The sequence below is a fragment of the Bison bison genome, unplaced genomic scaffold (assembly GCF_000754665.1).
Source record: "Bison bison bison isolate TAMUID 2011002044 unplaced genomic scaffold, Bison_UMD1.0 scf7180017862274, whole genome shotgun sequence".
Lineage (NCBI taxonomy): Eukaryota > Metazoa > Chordata > Mammalia > Artiodactyla > Bovidae > Bison > Bison bison.
Window position 1 is genome coordinate 393,119 of NW_011492846.1, and position 8,852 is coordinate 401,970.

General features: G+C 38.5%; 1 protein-coding gene across 2 annotated transcripts in view; it reads right to left on the minus strand.

The window, feature by feature from the left end:
• Positions 1–8,852, minus strand: part of MACC1 (metastasis associated in colon cancer 1) — a 93,449-nt gene that overhangs the window by 46,075 nt on the left and 38,522 nt on the right. The window contains exon 2 of one of the 2 annotated variants that reach the window (XM_010832782.1): positions 1,806–1,955. The exons of the other annotated variant lie outside the window; for it this stretch is intronic. The gene's annotated coding sequence lies outside the window, so the exon portion shown is untranslated. The remainder of the gene's footprint in view (positions 1–1,805; positions 1,956–8,852) is intronic. 2 annotated transcript variants of the gene reach the window in all.

Genomic DNA, 8,852 nt, shown 5'->3' on the forward strand with positions numbered 1-8,852 from the left:
TGAGATGAGTGCAATTGTGCGGTAGTTTGAGCATTCTTTGGCATTGTCTTTCTTTGGGATTGGAATGAAAACTGACCTTTTCCAGTCCCGTGGCCACTGCTGAGTTTTCCAAATTTGCTGGCATATTGAGTGCAGCACTTTCACAGCATCATCTTTCAGGATTTGGAATAGCTCAACTGGAATTCCATCACCTCCACTAGCTTTGTTCGTAGTGATGCTTTCTAAGGCCCACTTGACTTCACATTCCAGGATGTCTGGCTCGAGGTCAGTGATCACACCATCGTGATTATCTGGGTCATGAAGATCTTTTTTGTACAGTTCTTCTGTGTATTCTTGACATCTCTTCTTAATATCTTCTGCTTCTGTTATGTTCATATCATTTCTGTCCTTTATCGAGCTCATCTTTGCATAAAATGTTCCTTTGCTATCTCTAATTTTCTTGAAGAGATCCCTAGTCTTTCCCATTCTGTTGTTTTCCTCTATTTCTTTGCATTGATGGCTGAAGAAGGCTTTCTTATCTCTTCTTGCTATTCTTTGGAACTCTGCATTCAGAGGTTTATATCTTTCCTTTTCTCCTTTGCTTTTCGCTTCTCTTCTTTTCACAGCTATTTGTAAGGCCTCCCCAGACAACCATTTTGCTTTTTTTGCATTTCTTTTCTATGGGAATGGTCTTGATCCCTGTCTCCTGTACAATGTCACGAACCTCATTCCATAGTTCATCAGGCACTCTATCTATCAGATCTAGGCCCTTAAATCTATTTCTCACTTCTACTGCATAATCATAAGGGATTTGATTTAGGTCATACCTGAATGGTCTAGTGGTTTTCCCTACTTTATTCAATTTAAGTCTGAATTTGGCAATAAGGAGTTCATGGTCTGAGCCACAGTCAGCTCCTGGTCTTGTTTTTGCTGACTGTCTAGCCATTTCCATGAGTTCTATAAGAACAACACATGAGATCTTTTAAACTTCTGATGCTATATGATGTCAAAAGTAACAATGGCTTAGATTTTAAGACTTTGAACCAAAAGTAATAAAAAGTTTAATTCAATGAGAATAAAATAAAGTGGTCTCCAGCCTCACGCACTGTACCTCCTACCAAACAAGGACTTTTTAGGTAGGACATTTGGCTAAAGCAAGAGAAGATCACTTCCTTGGCAAAGTTAGTTCTACTCATCCTGACTTTATCTCTTTCTTGCAACATCCTGTCTTTCACTTCAGAGAGCAGAACTATGTAATCAACACTTTAAAAATTGTAAGAAACCTTTCAAAAGTTCAGAGGCTAATCCATGGAGAGAGAAGTGTTTCAGAGTATTATATACTTCTTATAAATATTCATTATAAATCATCAGTATTTAATATTGACCTACGCACATAATTGATAATCAGTAAACATTTGTTTTATTAATTTGAAGTCCTTTCAGTATGTTCATTTTAAGAGTATTGTGTGTTTGTGTGTGTGTGTGTGTGTGTGTGTGTGTGTGTATGCATACACACACTTTGGTTTAAAAAAGAATTTGAAAATGCTTACAAACACTCGAATAGCACAATGCAGTTACCCAACAAGTAAGTATGTGTTGATCTTCAGTAAAAAATAAAACATATAAGCAAATAAATTAGAGTGATACTTGCAGAGAGTTGGTAGGAAAATAATAAATAATTTTACCAACATTATGCTGTAAGTTCCAGTATATTATTAGCAATAGACCAAAAATTTGTCTCTTCACTTTCTTATAGAGACCACAATATGGAAAACATTCCTAGTTACAGCTACACAGTGAGCATTTGATACAAACAAACCACTTACCGGAAGCATCAACACCACTGGGAGTGTTGGGGAGCTTGTAACTGCTAGGAAGGCCCACCCTTTAGTGTATGTTGAACAGTGTGAGTCTCCATCATGGAATTCTCTCTTAACATGTGCTGATGGCATCTCTCCCAGGGCAATTCTGTCAAACTGGATAGAGAGCAGGGGTTCCAGCTAAGCAGCTATTTATTTCCCCGTCCTAATAGAAGAATGTTAGGTTACAAAAGGGCAGCACAGATCATCAGGTCCAGTAAAGCCCACTCTACTTAGTTTCTCTCAACTGAGTTTCTGTTTACACATTTCAACCCACACAGATTTATATGCTCCAGTTCTTGATGAGGATCCAGAGAAGCATTATCTCTTGATCCAAACAATCGGCTAAGCTAAAGATGGGATTCACTCCCACTTGTGCAATTAAGAGGAGTGGCTAAATCGCAGACCTGAACAAATCACTCTCCCTCTGCATATTACAGTTAGGACATGGGCTGAAATCTTCCTGAGATCATAGCTGTGTTAATGCTCCCACATAGAAACACGGATACTAACCTTCTGAGTCATAGAACAAAGTTAGTACTTTTACTGTGGAAAACAGTTAATGAAGGTGTTATCAAATGTCTGTTGCTGCCATATAATATTCCTAGTAATATGTCTCTCAAGTTTAACTTTAAGAAATATATCTTCCTTATGCACACACACAATTTTTCTTGATTTCAAAAAAATTGAAGACTGCTTACAAATACTCAAACAATAAAATGCACTTAAACAAGTAAGTATATATCATTCTTCAGTTAAAAAAAAAATGAAAACAAAACAAGTGAATAAATTAAGGTGACACTTTCAGAGAGCTGGTAGGTAACTGAACAAGTTTAACTGTAGCATGAGCTCCTGGATATGACTTTGACTGTCTAAATAGTGACCTTAAGCAATACTTTTTTGCATTGTTCAGTGCAAAAGAAGTCTCTCAGCTTGTATTTTTCAAAAGGTACAGAGGTCAAGTACTGATTCTGAAAGGGTGGACCTAGAGTAAAATTTATTGTGATTAAGGGATCTGAACTTGTAGGTCTTTGACTTGCACAGCCCTTTTCAGGACCCTGAGACTAATGCTGTATTAGTTTGCTTTTAAGTTTTACACCCTGTAAAACTCTACCACTTTATAGAGTACTTGACATTATGAGGTCTCAGGAGTTTTCCCCTATCAGCAGTGTTTGTTTCTGTTTTTATGTGTAAATGCATTTCTTCAAAATACAAAGAATTGAGGCTTTGAAGTTAGAATTCTCTTGTTTTGGACCCCTGGGTATAAACTACGGAAAGTTACTAAACATCCTGTGACTCTGTTTATCATCTGTAAAAAATGAAGAGTAATAAGAAGTGTTGTTGTTTTTGTTATTAATGAGCCCACATTGCTGGTGCTGCTTTAATAGTCAAAGTACTGTATAAAAGTGGCAGGACCAGCTGATTCTCTTTCTTTCCCTCTGATCCCTCCTTCCTATTATTCCTGTGCATATAGAAATAATTTCTCCAACTAGGCCTATTCCAGAAGCTTCTCCTATTATTCACATGGTTTGAGACCCTGACCTCAGCCCCTAAGGGAAAATAAATAATTGCTGGTCAGTTGTCTTTTGGGACCCTATCTCCTATCCATCATTCTTCGTAGAACATTTTAACAGGTATTTGCATTACTCCTGTCAAAAACAGTGGCAGGCTCATGACAACAGAGGAACTGGGGTGTAAGAGAAAGAATGCAGACCTTGAAATTAGACAGATACAACTTCAAAACAAAGCTTACAAATGTACACACAATGGAGTATTACTCAGCCATTAAGAAGAATACATTTGAATCAGTTCTAATGAGGTGGATGAAACTGGAGCCTATTATATACAGTGAAGTAAGCCAGAAAGAAAAACACCAATACAGTATACTAACACATATATATGGAATTTAGAAAGATGGTAACAATAACCCTTGTATACGAGACAGCAAAAGAGACACTGATGTATAGAACAGTCTTTTGGACTCGGTGGGAGAGGAAGAGGGTGGGATGATTTGGGAGAATGGCATTGAAACATGTATAATATCATATATGAAACGAGTCGCCAGTCCAGGTTCAATGCATGATACTGGATGCTTGGGGCTGGTGCACTGGGATGACCCAGAGGGGTGGTACAGGGAGGGAGGAGGGAAGAGGGTTCAGGATGGGGAACACGTGTATACCTGTGGCGGATTCATTTTGATATATGGCAAAACCAATACAATATTGTAAAGTTAAAAAATAAAATTAAATTAAAAAAACAAAGCTTACAAATGAATTCACTGAGCATAACTTTCTTGACAACAAAGTATAAAAATATTTTTAAAGTTGTTTTAGTGGTATGTGAATTATATATCAATAAGGCTGCAGATTTTTTGGTAGAAAAGTTATTGTAAAGATTAAACTGAATACCATAAATCCTGAATTAATACCAATCACTGCTGAAAATGATAGCTCTTATTTGTTTTATTTTTCTCATATCTGTGAAAAAATCACATCAATTCTGTTGGTCTTAGCATAAGTAATGAGTAGCTACTGACAAAGATACTTAAGAAATATTGGAAAAGAGGAACCAGAAAAAGTACTTTGGAAGTTTAATTGCTCTTTTAACATGATTGATTATTCAACTATGATCTTTTTACCTCTCTAAGGAGGGTAACTGAAAAATTACTGTATTTTTTTCTAACTAGTTTTTCTCAGTCCTTTTGCAACAAAATCTAATGCTTTTTAGCCAATACTTGCCCCATTGTTACTGAATTGAATTAATTATAAGATTCCCCAAATTCTTTGCCAGGAAAGAAAACACCCTCTGACAAATATTTTGTGTATACTCAGTCTTCCTAGGTTTGAACTTAAAATGCTGGTGTAAATCATTTACATATCTAAAGTCTACCTTCTTGACAGAAAGACAGTAAAAATGTTCAGCTGCTATTACATGATAACAGCATGAACACTGATGTAAAAAAGGCTTATAGTGGATCACTAATAAGAGATGGTGAGTCCTACTCAAAGGCATAAATAACAGGAAAACACAGGTGCCCAAATAAATATATGGGTTACAAGTAGGGAGACAAACTATTTATGAGGGTTTGCCCAGGACTGTCCTGTTTTGAAACTAAAACCCCTCAGTCCAGGGAAACCAGGATGGTTGTCACTGTAATTACAATATGCTGTTTAGTTGCTGCTGCTGCTGCTGCTAAGTCACTTCAGTCGTGTCCGACTCTGTGTGACCCCATAGACAGCAGCCCACCAGGCTCTCCTGCCCCTGGGATTCTCCAGGCAAGAACACTGGAGTGGGTTGCCATTTCCTTCTCCAATGCATGAAAGTGAAAAAGTGAAAGTGAAGTCGCTCAGTCGTGTCCAACTCTTAGCAACCCCATGGACTGCAGCCCACCAGGCTCCTCCATCCATGGGATTTTCCAGGCAAGAGTACTGGAGTGGGGTGCCGCGTGTCTAACTGTTGTGACCCCATGGACCGTAGCCTGCCAGTCTCCTCTGTTCATGAGATTCTCCAGGCAAGAATATTAGAGTGAGTTGCCATTTCCTTCTCCAGTAATTACACTATATTAATTACACTATATTAGACAAACACATGGTCCCACATAGAGGATGTGAAATAGTCAATATACATTCCTTCTATCTGTAAACATTTTTAAATATTTAAAATCATCATGAAGAAAAAAGTAAACATACCCATAACTGAGCCATCAGGAATGGCAAATTTTAATGTTTAAATTAGACTTTGTTGGTTCTATTTTCATGTGTTAAATTCTAATAGAAATAGCAAATTAAATACAAAGGAAACCATCCAGAATGGGATGAATAGACTTATCCATCACTGTCCTTTTTACTTCATCAAATCAGACTGAAAAATCGAACTCTCTCACTTCCCCCAAAAGAAATTCGAACATTTCCAGAAGGAACTCTTCCTTTCCCTTCCTCCGCCTCTCCCCTTTCTTTCAAAGCAGGTGGAATTCTCAAGGTAGAGGGCTGCGTTTCCCTCTCCTGAGACCCTCACTGCTCTGTGACAGTTGGTGGATTCCATGTGTTCAGCTGAGGAAACCGGAAGGAGGCTCAGATTTGTGCCCACAGCGCCACCTGGTGCCAGGTCGGAGTCTTCCTGGACTGCTGCTTGGGAGCTTTGTGATGGTCTTGCTTCCAGCCCCCTGACTGACTGCCCTAACTAGTTTAATGTAAAATCGAGATTTGCAGCCATTCTTCTGCATCATCAACCATGAAACTTAAAAACAAATAAACAAAAAAACACTGATGTCCAGAACCTGTTACAAGAGCCTGGAGTAGAACCCAGGTATCATTATTTTTTATAAAAATGTCCCAGAAGATTCTGATGCACAACAAACATTGAGAGCCACTGAATCATAATTAAAGGTGATGAGAATATATTCCTGAATATTAGAATATTCTCATATATATGAGACTACATATGTTGAATATATTTGTTTCATTTTGTTTTGGACAAGCATAAAATATACATCATAAAATATAGGCAGCTCAAGATGCCCATTTCTACAAGTCAAACCTGGGGCAAAACACTTATTGGGACATTATAAGAGACATGGGATTTCAAGGTGATAAAGGAAACATGTAGGAATCTCTCTTCCCTGTAAGTGGCATGGCCCTTCCTGATATAGCCCAGGGATCATTTCTAAGACCAGTGCTACTTTAGGCTTTAAGGACAAATACTCTCTCCCTTATCATGCTTTGTTGGGGTTTATGTATTCCTCTTTTCTTTCTCTTAGTACTATAAGATCTATATGGAGACACTTTTGGATACTAAAATAATATAAAAGCCTGTTTTTAGCATAAATCTTGGTTATGTTTAGGCCAAAAGAGTTTTCTTATGTTCAGGGTAGCATTTTCTAGCTTACCACATACATACAAACATACATATAGATATGTCCCCAAAGAGCATCTCCCTAGTTAACATTTCCCAGTAAAAGCTTTCCAGCTTTTAATACACAAATTTTACATAACATGTGAACCTCTCATTAGGACCTATTGACAGTCTCTCTAGGAAAAAAAATATGTTTATTTCCCCTAAATTCAAAGGAATATTTTTAGCTAAAAACCTAAGGTTTCATGGATCAAAGCCATGTCGTGGCAAAGGGGCTTGCATGACTTGATGAAGCTGTAAGACATGCCCTGCAGAGCTATCCAAGATGGATGGGACATAGTGAAGAGCTCTGACAAAACATGGTCCCCTTCATGGACCACAGACTTGTTGTGGCAAAGGGGTTTGCATAACTCAATAAAGCTATGAGCCATGCCATGCAGGGCAAACCAAAATGGACAGGTCATCGTGAAGAGTTCTCAAAAACGTGGTCTACTGGAGGAGAGAATGGTAAACCACTCCAGTATTTGTGCCACAAGAACCCCATAAAAAATATGAAAAGGCAAAAAGATATGACACCAGAAGATGAGCCCCCACTGGTTAGAAGATGCCTAATATGCTACAAGGGAAGAGTGGAGAAATAGCTCCAGAAAGAATGAAGAAGCTGGGCCAAAGTGAAAATGACGGCCAGTAGTGGATGTGTCTGGTAGTGAAAGTAAAGTTTTACCCTGGAAAGAACAATATTGAATAAGAAACTGGAATGTTAGGTCTATGAATCAAAGTAAATTGGATGTGGTCAAGGAGATGGCAAGAGTGAACATTGACATCTTAGGAATCAGTAAACTAAAATGGACAGAAAAGAGTGAATATAATTAGATGACCATTATATCTACAGCTGTGGGCAATAATTCCTTAGAAGAAATGGAGTAGGCCTCAAAGTCAATAAAAGAGTCTAAAATGCAGTACTTGGGTGCAATCTCAAAAATGACAGAATGATTTTGGTTTGCTTTCAAGGCAAACTGCTCAGCATCACGATAATCCAAGTCTATGGCCCAACCACTAATGCTGAAGAAGCTGAAGTTGACCAGTTCTATGATAAGACCTTTGAGAACTAAAACCGAAAAAAAAGTGTACTTTTCATCACAGGGAAATGGAATAGAAAAGTAAGAAGTCAAGAGATACCTGGAGTAATAGGCAAGTTTGCCTTTGGAGTACAAAATGACGCAGAGCAAAGACTAACAAAGTTTGTCAAGAGAATGCATTGGTCACAGCAAACACCCATTTCCAACAACACAAGAGACAACTCTACACAGGGATATCACCAAGTAGTCAATACCAAAATAAGACTGATTGTATTCTTTGCAGCCAAAGATGGAGAAGCTCTATACAGTCAGCAAAAACAAGACCTGGAGCCGACTGTGGCTCAGATCATCAGTTCCTTATTCCAAATTCATGCTCAAATTGAAGAAACTAGGGAAAACCACTAGGCCATTAAGGTACGACCTAAGTCAAATTGCTTACGGCCAAATTGAAGAAACTAGGGAAAACCACTAGGCCATTAAGGTATGACCTAAGTCAAATTTTTGCTTACAGGAGGCAGTGACCAAAACCATCCCCAAGAAAAAGAAATGCAAGAAGGCAACATCGTTGTCTGAGGAGTCTTTACAAATAGCTGAGGAAAGAAGAGAAGTGAAAGGCAAGAGAGAAAGGGAAAGATATACCCAACTGAACACAGAGTTCCAGAGAACAGGAAGGCGAGATAGATAAGAAGCCCTTCTTAAATGAACAATGCAAAGAAATAGAGAAAACAATTGCATGGGAAAGACTAGAGATCTCTTCAAGAAAACTGGAGAGATCAAGGGAATATTTACTATAAGGATGGGCTTGATAAAGGACCGAAATGGTCAGGATCTAACAGAAGCAGAAAAGATTAAGAAAAGGTGGCCAGAATACATAGATCAGATCAGATCAGATCAGTTGCTCAGTCGTGTCCGACTCTTTGCGACCCCATGAATCGCAGCACGCCAGGCCTCCCTGTCCATCACCAACTCCCAGAGTTCACTGAGACTCACGTCCATTGAGTCAGTGATGCCATCCAGCCATCTCATCCTCTGTTGTCCCCTTCTCCTCCTGCCCCCAATCCCTCCCAGCATCAGAGTCTTTTCC